Genomic DNA, 12,588 nt, shown 5'->3' on the forward strand with positions numbered 1-12,588 from the left:
CCCTTACAAGCCTATCCAAGAGTTTACCCCCAAAAAGAAACCTCAGTCAGCACCTGCCGCCCCTGTCAATGAGGGACACAGGTGGAACCCCTGGGACAAATTTGTGGTTTCCCATCCATTCATCAAGGTTGCCATTGAAGTGGATCAGCAAGGTGCTCTGTTTGACATGTATGGGAAGTCTATTCCAGAGACGGGGCAGCCTCTGGGAGACAAACCTGTCTCTCCCGCAGGTTTTGTTGATGTTGCATATTAGATTCAGGCCTTTCAAGCAGGTAATGCATGAGGAGTTAGACTTATGATATGGAGCCTCTCTAGTTAGAACAATTGTGTAAAGCATGTACCTGCCCAGAACATACCAGCTGGTAACAGTTTCCACTTGACCTTCTCACCACACCAATGCATGATACTCCATTATACGACAAATTAAATACTGTTCAAATGAGTTACTAATATTAGCTATCTGTTTACTAAAGTTATATTGAGTTCCATCAAGCATATGATTAATTTTCAAAGACTCGAGATGAAATATATGCTTGTAAGAGAAGAATAAATTGAACAGAAGGCGAAGCTACTATAGAGAAACAGTATATCAGCCTAGGCTAAACCAGGTAAATCTGACACCATAAACAAGATTTCAACCTTTCATTTTTAAATTTTCATTTTAAATTCCCAGCCAGATAATTTCTGAAATAATGACAATTATAGACTCGTTACAGACTATTAAACATATTAGATCCATCTCATGCGTGGTATCTTCATGAAAGTTATACTGATATGTCTCCTGGGTATAACATAATGGTGGGGAAAAGAAGAACCAACAGATATTAACATAGCAATTAGTTATGAGATAAACGCCTGTCTTTGTTTTAGTAAACTGTGCACATTTTATAACAACAGAGTCATATCTCTCAATAGTCTTAGTGCAAGAAATCTGGTCAAAGCCTAAAATAATGGGAGTACAAAGGCCCCACAACAGGGGCATAGTTTAAAATATTACTCTTAAAACTAAGAGGTTGCTAGAATAACATATTTGTGTTAGCATACATTTTCTGAAAGATATAGTCTGAATCTCAAATGTATGTCATTATTTAGTGATTTCAATCGTCAATGATTTGCAAGAAAACCACAGATTTTATGAAGAATAGACCAAAAATATGAGGTAAAAATCTGGACAGCTGAGATGTGTGGAGGTGATAGAATGAATGTGGAAAGGACAAAGATTTTGCAGCTTGCATTGCAATACTTCCTTTATATATAAGGAAAAAAAGAAACCAATTGTTTTTTTAACTTGTTTCTGCATAGGCAGCATTTGGCTTTTCTGTTATAGTACAAGCATTCTGTAATGGAAAGATGTATGGCTAAGAATGCAGATGTAATATGGGATGAAATCATATCATCACCAATGCTGTCAGGCTGGGAATCCACAAAAATATGAATGTTTAATAACAGCTTATGTCAAGTTTGTTTTAACATTTATTTGAAAATTCTGACAACACAGAAAGGCACCGTTGTGAACAAAGACATGTTTTCATGAGATGGCCTATCTTAATTATTTAGGGAGAAAGTTTTGTACATCTAAGTTTAAGGCTAATATTAAATGATTTTTAGGAAGATCTTGCCCCCCAGACCCTTGTATTCTACAAGAACTCATCATTCTGTAAAATAATTTTTTACTAATATTCTTGCCTGTTTATTAAACATGATAAACTAGATGCCTTAACACTAAAAGGATACGTATAGCATTGTTGCCATCACTGAAACTGGGGATGCTACCAATATGGATTTCAATAACTTTACAGAATGTGCATGCCATTATTCAGCAACTAGAGGTGGTGGTGTGTAGTCTCTCTGGATTCTTCTTTAAGTGGCATACTTACTGATGTTGATTTTGAAGTAGAAATCAGTGACATACATAATGAGAACAATCTATCTAACTAAGTCTCCTAGCTTGCTAATAATCATTCAATATAAGTGAATCACATGAAATTTTTGGGATTCACATAGTAATCTTTTCACAGACACTCCTACATTATTTTAGTTGACATCAAGTAATACTGATCAATGTTTCCTGCCTTGTAACAGTTATATAGGTTTTAAATTCTTGGAAATTATTTCTATGATGAATTTTTCCCACTTGATTAATTTATTAATTTGCAGAACATTTTAGATCTTGTGTTTTTGAAGAAAGTGTATAAGAATGCTTGTGTACAGAAATTGTATAAATCAAATTGAGGCTTAGGAAGGTGCAGTTGTGTAAAATCTTATCATAATGGTAGATGTCCTTGCTTTCACCACTGCAGTATTCCTTACTAATGGGATCCCCTGCTGTGAAGCCCTCCGTCCGTCCAGTTTACAAAAGATTTCCATTGCTTTAAGGTACACTGAACATCACCTGCTTATTCCTTGCATAAGGTAGGGCATAAAGGTGACATTTAGGTGCACCATCATCAGTACAGACTGCCCCAGTAGGAACAGCGGTCCAAGGAAAACCAAGGAGAATCTACACAGCCAGGAAGGGAAAAAGACCAGGGGAATGGAGGGAGTGAATACTGCAGTAGTGAAGGCAAGGACATCTACCGTTATGGTAAGATTTTATACAACTGTACTATGTCCTTACATTCACTGCTGCAGTATTCCTTACAAATGGGAGAGTGCAAAAGCTCAAGAAGGAACATGGGAAGAGGCAGTAACAGAGCCTTCCAAGAAGCCATGAAGAATGGCATCAGCAAAACCAGCTCTGGCTCTGGAGATACCATCCATCTGGTAATGTTTGGTAAAGGTATGTACAGAAGTCCAGGTAGCAGCTTCAAGAATAGAAATAGTGTCTAAGCCTTTGAAAAAAACACCAGAAGAAGCCACAGCTCTAGTGGAATGAGCCTTTACAGAAGAAGGAATGTTCTCACCATGAAAAGTGTAACAAAAGGCAATAGCCTTTGAAATCCAAGTGGAAATGGTTTGCTTGGAAACAGCCAAATCTAAAGACCTAGGATGAAAGGAAAAGAATAACTGATCAGACTTCCTGATAGCTTTAGTTTTATCCAAATAAAATCTAAGCTGTCTATGCACATCTAAGGTATGTAGCACCCTCTCACAGTCAGATTGCGGGGGGAGGGGGGGTAGGCAAATTAATAGACTGATTAAGTGACAACTTATTAACCACCTTGGACATAAAAGAAGGATTAGTACGCAAGGACACCATGTCCTCATGAAATATCAAAAAAAGGTGGACAAGCCATAAGGGTTTGCAACTCAGACACCTGTCTGGCAGAAGTAAGAGCTAACAAAAGAACTATCTTCCAAGAACAATGTTGCAAGGAAGCTGAAACAGCAGGCTCAAAAGGAGCCTAAGTCAATTTTTCCAGAACAAAATTAAGATCCCAGGGAGGAGGAACAGGCTTCCTGGGAGGTCTAACATTAAGGATGTCTTTAAGAAACTGCTTAGCCTCAAATCTAAAAGCCAATGGGGGAGTTAAAGGCAGACAAGCAGAAAGAGCTGATAACTGGGCCTTAATAGAAGAATAGGCCAAACCATCATTAAGCAACTCACACAAATAAGAAAGAACCAAAGCAACATCTACAGAAAGTGGGGCCAGGTCACGAGAAAGACACCAAATAGAAAACCTCTTACATTTAGATAAGTAGGATTTCCTAGTAGTAGGTTTCCTGGTCTCCTGCAGGACTTGAAGCACGTCCTCAGAAAAAAGGTGTCTATGAGGAATCAAAACCCTAGCACCCACAGTGTCAGTTGAAGCGTGGCCAGGTGGGGATGGATGAGAGATCCCTCGTCTTCTGTGAGGAGATCCACCCTGTGAGGTAACTTGTGATGAGTTCCCCTGGCGAGATGCAGAAGTAGAGTGAACCAGTGCTGTTGCTGCCAAAAGGGAGTCACCAACAAGATTTTGGGATCATCCCATTGAATCTTGAACAGGACTCTTGGAATGAGAGGAAGGGGAGCGAATGCATAAAGAAACATCCCCTTCCAAGAAAATGAGAGGGTGTCCACCTTCCAGACCAGAGGACCTGGGACTCTGGCACAAAACAGAGGAAGTTGTTTGTTCAAAGGGGAGGCAAAAAGATATACTTGAGAAGTACCCCACTGGTGAACAATGTCCAGAAACACATCCCTGTGAAGCATCCATTCATGGCATTTAGTGAAGGGCCTGCTCAGATTGTCTGCCAGAACATTCCGATCTGAAGAAATGTAAGCTGCCTGAAGAGTCACACGATAGTGGACAGCCAGATCCCATACCAGAAGTGCCAGCTGGCAAAGACGGTAGGATATCGTACCCCCCCTGTTTGTTGATATACCACATGCCTGTAGTACTGTCCGTGAACACCTTGAGAGGCCCTGCAGAGAAGAGAGGATGAAAGGCCAGAAGAGCCAGCAGAAGAGCCCTCATCTCTTTGATGTTGATGTACTCCTTCTGCTGATGAAGCAACCACATGCCTTGAACCTTCAGGAAGCCAAATGTTGCTCCCCATCCCACATATAAAGTGTCTGTGAATAGATCCTCAGAGGGAAGTGGAGGCTGAAATGGGAGCACTGGATTCAGAGACAACTGCTGAATCCACCACAGAAGTTCAGCCTTGAGACATGAGATAAGAGGAACAGGAAAGTCTAGAGGATGTGCATGCTGAAGCCATACCGACTTCAGAAACCACTGGAACTTCCTCATGTGGAGCCTGGCCAGAGGAAGCATCAGAATGGTGGAAGCCATGTACCCCAGAGCTCTCAGAAGCTCCCTGGCTGAAATGGAAGCCAGAGGAAGAAGAGTTTGAAAGAAATGATAGTTAATGCCTTTGGATGAGGCTGATGTGCCAGCATTGGCTCATTTGAAACCTGCAACCCAGACAGACATGATCTTAAGAAGGAGTCAGGGAAGCCTTGTTGAAGTTTATTGTGAACCCCAGGCTCTGAAGAAGAGAAATGGTAAAATGAAGATTTTGCAAAAGGATCTCTGGAGAAGACACCTGAATCAGCAGGTCATCCAAATAAGGAAAGATTCCTTGAAGCCTGCAAAAGGCAATCACAGGAGCAAGGCATTTGGTGAACACCCCTGGGGCAGTAGAAAGACCAAAGGGCAAAGCACAGAACTGAAAATGCCAGGAAGCAACAGAGAAATGTAAAAATCTCCTGAAAAAGAGGGTGGATTAGAATATGGAGATAAGCATCCTTGAGGTCCAGAGACACCAGCAAAGCCTGAGGGAGTAAGAGAGGAAAAGGGGACTGAAAGGACAACATCTGAATAGGCTTGCCACCCCTCCGTTTTTTTTCCGGACTATCAGGAAATCAAATCAATGATTTCCCAGTCGTAGTCACTGACACTGTGGAAATCTCTGTTCTGAAAAAAAAAAAGACTATCGAGTTTTAAATGATTTGATTTACTATTTTTTTTTTTACAAAAAAATAGTAAATAAAAAAGCAAAAAAGGCGCAAGGGAAGAGCAATTCCTAGAGAGCATTGCATTGATTGACACTGTCGTGACATGAGAGGGTTGGGGAGGGGGGGGGGGAGGGGGGGGTGGGGGTGGGGCGTGGCGGGCGTGGCTTTGCTCCGGCTTTATCTGAAAGGAAGGAACCTTCAGAAAGGTGTTCAGATGGGAGAGGTCTAGAATAGGTCTCCAAGTACCTTCTTTTCTGGGCACTAGAAACATTCTGGAATAAAATCCATTCCCCCATTGGGACACAGGCACTTCTTGAATAGTACCCTGAGACAAAAGGTCCCAAAGAACCTCTGGGGAAAAAGGAAGCTGTTCCCGAGGAGGCTGAGGAATGTCCATAAAAGGAGGATGGGAAATCCAGACCATGAAGTACCCTTGATGAATGATTGACAAAACCCAAGAATTCTGGGTGATCTGGAGCCAAACAGGGAGAGAGAGAAAGATGAAGAGATGGAGGAATGTGGCTGGGAATGGGTGGATAGTCAGACAGTACCTGGTTTGTCAGGAAAGGAAGGCTTAAGAATCCCTGCAGTCTGAGTGGCTTTAGCAGGAGCCCATTTACTACCCTTTTTACTTTTAGAAGGAGGGTGAGACTGCCTACGAACAAAGGCTGGCTTGGAAGGCTAGTTCTGTTAACATTTAGGCACAGGAGAAACAAAGACATGCTTAAGCTCCTGTAAAGCCTTCCCCTTGTCCTGAAGAGACTTAAATAAACCAGCAGCTGCTTCACCAAACAAAAGAGTATTATCCAGAGGAGTATCCAGCAGCTTAGCCTTAATATCATCAGGCAAAGGTTGAAGCCGAAGCCAGGAATATCTCCTCAGAACCGAGCCAGAAGCAGCAGCCCTTGAAGAGGCATCTGCAACATCATAACTACACTTGATAGAATGACGAACTACCTGGAAGGAAGTCACAAGCAAAGAAAGAGCAGAAGATTTACCCTCAGAGTCTGCAAGATCAGAAAGAACCTGAGAGGCCTGAGAAAGAAGAGCCAAGACATTCCTAGAAATATGGGTCTGATAATTAATAGCCCTAAAAGCCAGGATAGAGGAAGTATAAACCTTCTTACCCAGTCTATCCATGCTCCTACTGTCTTTGTCAGAAGGCAGTAACTTGGATGAAGGAAGCAAATGAGATGGCTTATCAGAGGCAACAGACACCACAGAGGGGTCAGCACCAGGACATTTAAACAAAAAGGAACAATCCTCAGGAACCCTGTAAAATCTATCAGACTTCCTGGGAGCAGGGGGTAGAGAATCCGGCACTTTAGAGGCAGTGGAAAAAACATCCAATAAAGCAGGCAATACAGGAGGAATGGCCGCAGGTTTAGGAGATTCCATTTGCAGTAACTCATAGTGTCTCTTATGGATATCCAAAACCTGAGCACAATCCCACTTAAAAAAGTCCATCAGCCTACAGACTGTGTCTCCAAAGGAAATTTCCTCAGAGGGATTATCAAGAGCATGAGAATCCTCCTCCTCAGACCCATAGTCTAAAGGAGAAGGAATATGGACAGAATAAGCAGGAGTCATCATCAGAATCCACCTCAGAAGAATGGAATTCTCTGGGCCTTTTTGGGGAAGAGGCAGACCAAGGAGGAGCAGGAGCTGAAACCCCTTGAGGAGGCTGCAATGACAGTAAAGCATTAAATAACCCCTGAGTAAAGGCCTGCCACTCACGTTGTGGATCCCTAGGAGCAGAAGAGACATGGTTAGTTTTCTGTTTCTTCTTAAAGATACAACCATCCTGGAAACCTGAGCAGTCCCAGATTCAGGATAGCATTCCCCATCTGCAGTAGGAACCTCTTCCCAAAAGAGAAACTGCGGAACTCCATTAGATCCCTCATAAACAGTCAACCGTGGTTCCCTCTGAACACCCAAAACGGATGCCTGCAAAGCCTTCTTGGACATGCTGCCTGCCAAATTCTCACCAGCCTCCAACCCAGACATGGTAGAAGAATCTGACAAAACAACCGGGTGAGCCTCCAGGTGCATAATAACCTCAGGAGAAACACCCGGCAGAGGATGGACAGTGGAAGATTCCGGCCTTACCTTATGCACCTTCTTCTTCCCAGACAGCTGACTCTCGGGGCAGGAAGTTCCATCTATAGTACCCACAGCAAGACGCTTAAGTTGTTGGTTCTCAAGGTAAAAGGAAAGGGAAGAAAGCCTGCTATGAAGAGTTTGGGGGACAAACGCCTGACAAAGTGAACAAAGCGTATGGTCGTGAGCAGCACCAAGCCAAAAAAGACACTTATTGTGATGGTCTTTATGGGGAATCCGTCTCCCACACTGACATTTACCCTTCCTGGAGGACATGAACTCAAAACAGCACTAAACAAAACAGAAAAAGTAAGCAAAAATCCAACTGGGTACTTAACTGCAACAGTGAGGACTCCAGCAAACTGGAGCAAGCACAGAAAAGCCAAAAAACAGAAAAACAGTAAAAAAAAAAAACGGATGTATGCAACAGACTGGCAGTCAAAATAGCATTTGGACTGGCGGCAAAAATGTTCTGAGGATGGTACGCCCGAATGTCACCTTTATGCCCTACCTTATGCAAGGAGAAAGCAGGTGATGTTCAGCATACCTTAAAGCAACGAAAATCGTTTGTAAACTGGCAGGATGGAGGGCTTCATGGCAGGGAATCCTATTAGTAAGGAATACTGCAGCAGTGAATGTAGGGACATCCTTTAGATACATTTGATCATATAGCTATTGCTCTTCCTGCTTTAAAGATACATAACTACAATAAGGCTAAGAGAACATAGAGAATACCATACAATTTTTAGACTGGTCAACAATATTTAAAACAGAAGTTGGGACTGACTACTGTGATATACTTCGTAAGCTTTAGACTGATCTTTTGTGTGTGTGTGTGTGTGTGTGTGTGTGTGTGTGTGTGTGTGTGTGCGCGTGTGTTTGCGCGTCTGTTAAATATAAAAAAAGATATGCAAAGGAGCCCTTTATTACCCTGGTGACATAAGATTCATAAGTTTATAAAAAAAAAAAAAAAGCCAAATACATACAGCTTTCAAGAAATATCCATGCACTGAAAATAATAAAAAGTTAAATACAGTCTCAAAGACAATTACATAAAATGTTACACACTTCAAATCCTTATATATGATGATAAAATAAAAAAAGCATAATCTATGACAACTATTTTAATAAAGTAATGTATAGAAAATGCAAGCTTTCACATAAAACAAAATGAACTTGAAACAATTATGTCATAAGATGATGTCTTTTAGCTTTTCTGAAAGTAGCAGAGTTGGTACTTATGCCTGCCTTAATTGCAATTATTTCCAATATATTTTAAATATTGATTATTTTCAGCATTTAATCACTGGTAAATCTTACAGGTGCAAACAAAGCACTAACTGTGAAAGTATGCATTTAATATATGTTGCTAGACTTATTCAAAATGTATTGTCACTATTTGAAAGCTACCTTTTGCTCAAATCTTTATATGAAATGCTTGATAAAAAACAAACAAATTTCAATATGTGAATTCAGGATATATAATAATAATTATGTTAGTCCAATAATTCATCACCCCATATTAGTAAGCTATCAAGTATGACTATTTCAAATAATTGCTTGTCGGATACAGTTAGAGTCAAATCCTAAGTTATATATTATTATCATTAGGCAAATGGTGCACAAGGCCTGGCAAGGTTCAAGACAGCCTGTTCATATAGGTGATTGATAGGCTAACAACTCCAGGGGCCTTTTTAAGTCTAGCCACACACCCCAAATGTATTTAACAGGTTTTGATACGCTAGGGTTATTTTAAGGGAAATATGTAGGTTTGGGCATGGGTGATCAGGGTACCAGACCAGGGTAAATTTCCAATTACCCCTCCAATGGTCCAAGTTACACTTGAATTTGGTTATGAAAGAACGTACTGTTGAGTAAGTAAACTTACCATAACAGTAGATGTCTGAATGATCACTGCTGCTACTATATTGGGTTATATCCTGCCAAGGATATAACAGCTATCCAGGATCTAAAGCATCAGGGCACCTTTCATGCACCCATACTGTCAGGCAGCTTGAGATGAGCTGACAAAAAGATAGGTTTGGGTGTCAAGCCCGTCAGATGTTTCCTGCCAACAGAGAGTGAGGGAGGCTAAGCACTGAAAGGACAATGCTAGGAACAACAAACAAATAAATGTCCACACCCTGGCATAAAAAAGCACAATAAAAAACAAGAGGGATGAAAAAAGGGAGTGACTACTTCAGCAGTGATCATGTGAACATTTACTGTTATTGTTAAATTTTACTTACACAATTGTACTATGTTCAACATAATGATCAGTGCTGCAGTAGCCTTAACTATATGGTTAGATCACCCTAGCTAACTACATTTGGGATGTGGAAGGCGAAGATTCTAGGAGCTTCTGGAGAATAGTCCTTCCAAAGCCTGATCTGGACCTACAGAAGGAATCAAGCTAACAGTGCCTTGTAAAAGTATGTACATAGGACCAATTAACAGCTTCTACAATACTTCTAGAATCCAACTCTTTCCAAAAAGCCATAGATGAAGCCAAGGCCCTGCTAGAGTGGGCCATGACCCTGCCTGAAAGAGTTTTGTTATGTTGACTACAGCAAAAGATAATAGCCTTAAACAACCATTTTGAAATAGCCTGTTTTGACCCAGGTTGCACCGTCCTACCTTCACAAGAAATGAACAATTGATCTGAAAGGTCTAGTTCTGTCAAGATAGTATCTGAATTGTCTGTGGACATCCAAGGTATGGAGTATGCTTTCTCCCTCAGTTTTAGGTAAAGGAAAGTGAACTGGGATATGGATAGTTTCCCTTAAAGTAAACATGAATACAACTTTAGGCATAAAAGAAGGATTAGTTCTCAAAGAAACCCTGTCTATGGAAAATGAGAAAGGGTTGACTCTCCATAAGAGCTTGCAACTCAGATGCCCTTCTTGCAGAGGTTGGGGCAATCAGTAAAACTGTTTTCATGTTATGAACCTCAAGTCAGCCAGGTTCGCTGGTTCAAATAGAGCAAGTGTTAGCTTCTTAAACACAAAATTATGATCCCAAGGAGGGTACCCCAGTTTTCTTGGATGACTCATGCAAAATTCCATTCAAAAATATTTTGACATGAAACTGCATTGAAAGAGGCGAATCCATGGGCTAATATGCTGAAATGACCGAGAAATTAACCTTGATAGAGGAATAAGAAAGGCCATAGGATAGTAGCTCAGACAAATATTGTAAAACCAGAGAACAACTAGTCCTGAATGGGAGCTGGTTATGTTGTTGGCACCAACTACAATTTTTTTTTCCATTTGCTAATGTATGATTTTCTAGTAGCAAGCTTTCTAGCTTCCATTATTACCACATCCTTAGTAAACAGCTGCCTAAAAGGAATTACAACCCTATCATCTAGGCTGTCAATTGAAGTTGACTGATGGTGGGGTGTATCAAACACCCGTATTCTTGTGTGAGCAGATTGTGAGGAATTTTGGAGTAATTGCCCATGGCCATTTCCAAAAGAAAGGAAAACCATGGTTACCTGAGTCAGGAGGGAGTCACCACAATGGTCTTGAGGCATTCCTTCTGAATCTTCAGAAGTGCCCTGGATATTAGTGGAAAAGCATATAGGAAAATTTCTGTCCAAGGAAAAGAAAAGGCATCTGTCTGCCTTCTTGCATACAGTCCTAGAACAGAATCTTTTCAGTTGATTGCTCAGCGAGGAGACAAAATGGTCTGTCTTCTTGAGGAACTCTCCACAGATGGATCAAATTTTGGAAAAAGCCCTGATCTAGTTTTCACTTGTGACAGTCTGCACTGGTCTGCTTAGCTTGTCTGCCACACAATTTGGCTTTGATGGAATATAGAATGTCTTTAGAGTGAGATTGTGCTGTGAAGCTTTATCACAACCTAACATAGCTAGTCTGTAAAGGGGGTAAAACCTGGTTCTCCCTTGGTTGTTGATGTACTACATGACTGTGGTATTGTCTGTAACCACTTGGAGAGACCCAAGGGATCAAAGATAGTTCAGAGAGTTGAAGGCTTTGATCAGGTCAAGAATCTCCTTGACATTTACATGCATGCATCTCTCCTTGGTGTGCCACACCCTCCTCATGAAACCATTCCCCAAGCGAAGTCTAAGGTATCTGTGATGACTGCTTTGGACCAGTGAGGGAGAAAGGGAGAACTGGATTTAAGGGTGTCCATTGTTTCTGTCAAAGTGATTACTCTTCTGATAAACCTCAGCACTGGAATTTCAAAAGATAAATAGTGCTGGTGTTGGGTCCAAAGACACGTTAGATACCACTGCATTCCTCTCATGTGGAGCCTTGCTAGGGGTATCATGAGAATCGTAGATGCCATGAGACCTAAAATCTCGAGTATTATCTCACAATGACCTGAGTGGAAAACCTTAGAAACACAGCTAGATACGGATCTATTTTTTCCTGTGGAAGAAATGCTCTTTGCACTGAGCTGCTTTGTTGACATCCCAGGAACACAATCTTGTGTGAAGGAGTCAAGAAAGACTTTTGAATCTTCTCTTAGAATCCCCTACTTGTATAAGAGATCTCAAACCCAAAAGAGAGATTCCTGACACTGAAAAAAAAAAAAAAACTCTACAAAGATGTGAGTTGCCTTGTCTAAATATGGAAAAAAGTAGAGATACCCTGTAGCTTGAATAACCTATATTCATTATTTATTTATTTTTTTATTTTATATTTGTTTACCAGGAAAGTCCAACTGGACACAGGTCCTTTTTCAGTGGAGGCCCAGGGAGAAAAGCTCCAGTAAAAAAATAAACAATCATTGTAGAAGTTGAGAAACTTGCAAAGACATTGCATAAGCATACAATAGTATTTACACAGTGATGAGAAATAAAGTTTACCAGTGGTAGCATCAACATAATATATAGAACAAAAGTACATTTGATTTTAGTGAGTTGCATTTTAAGTGAGTTCAGGAGTAGAAGTACGATAACACTCAATGAGCAGTATATGGTTACCTTTACAGAGGTTAGTATTAGCCAGCAGAGTTACAGGTGCATAGCCAAGTACTGTTCAAGTATGTTGTTAGTAACTTTTTAAATTGTGCTGTGGAGGAGCTGGAGATAATGGGGGATGGTAGTTTATTCCAGATTTTAGGGATGACAT

Source organism: Protopterus annectens, chromosome 10.part0 (assembly GCF_019279795.1).
Source record: "Protopterus annectens isolate FY-2018-M chromosome 10.part0, PAN1.0, whole genome shotgun sequence".
Lineage (NCBI taxonomy): Eukaryota > Metazoa > Chordata > Ceratodontiformes > Protopteridae > Protopterus > Protopterus annectens.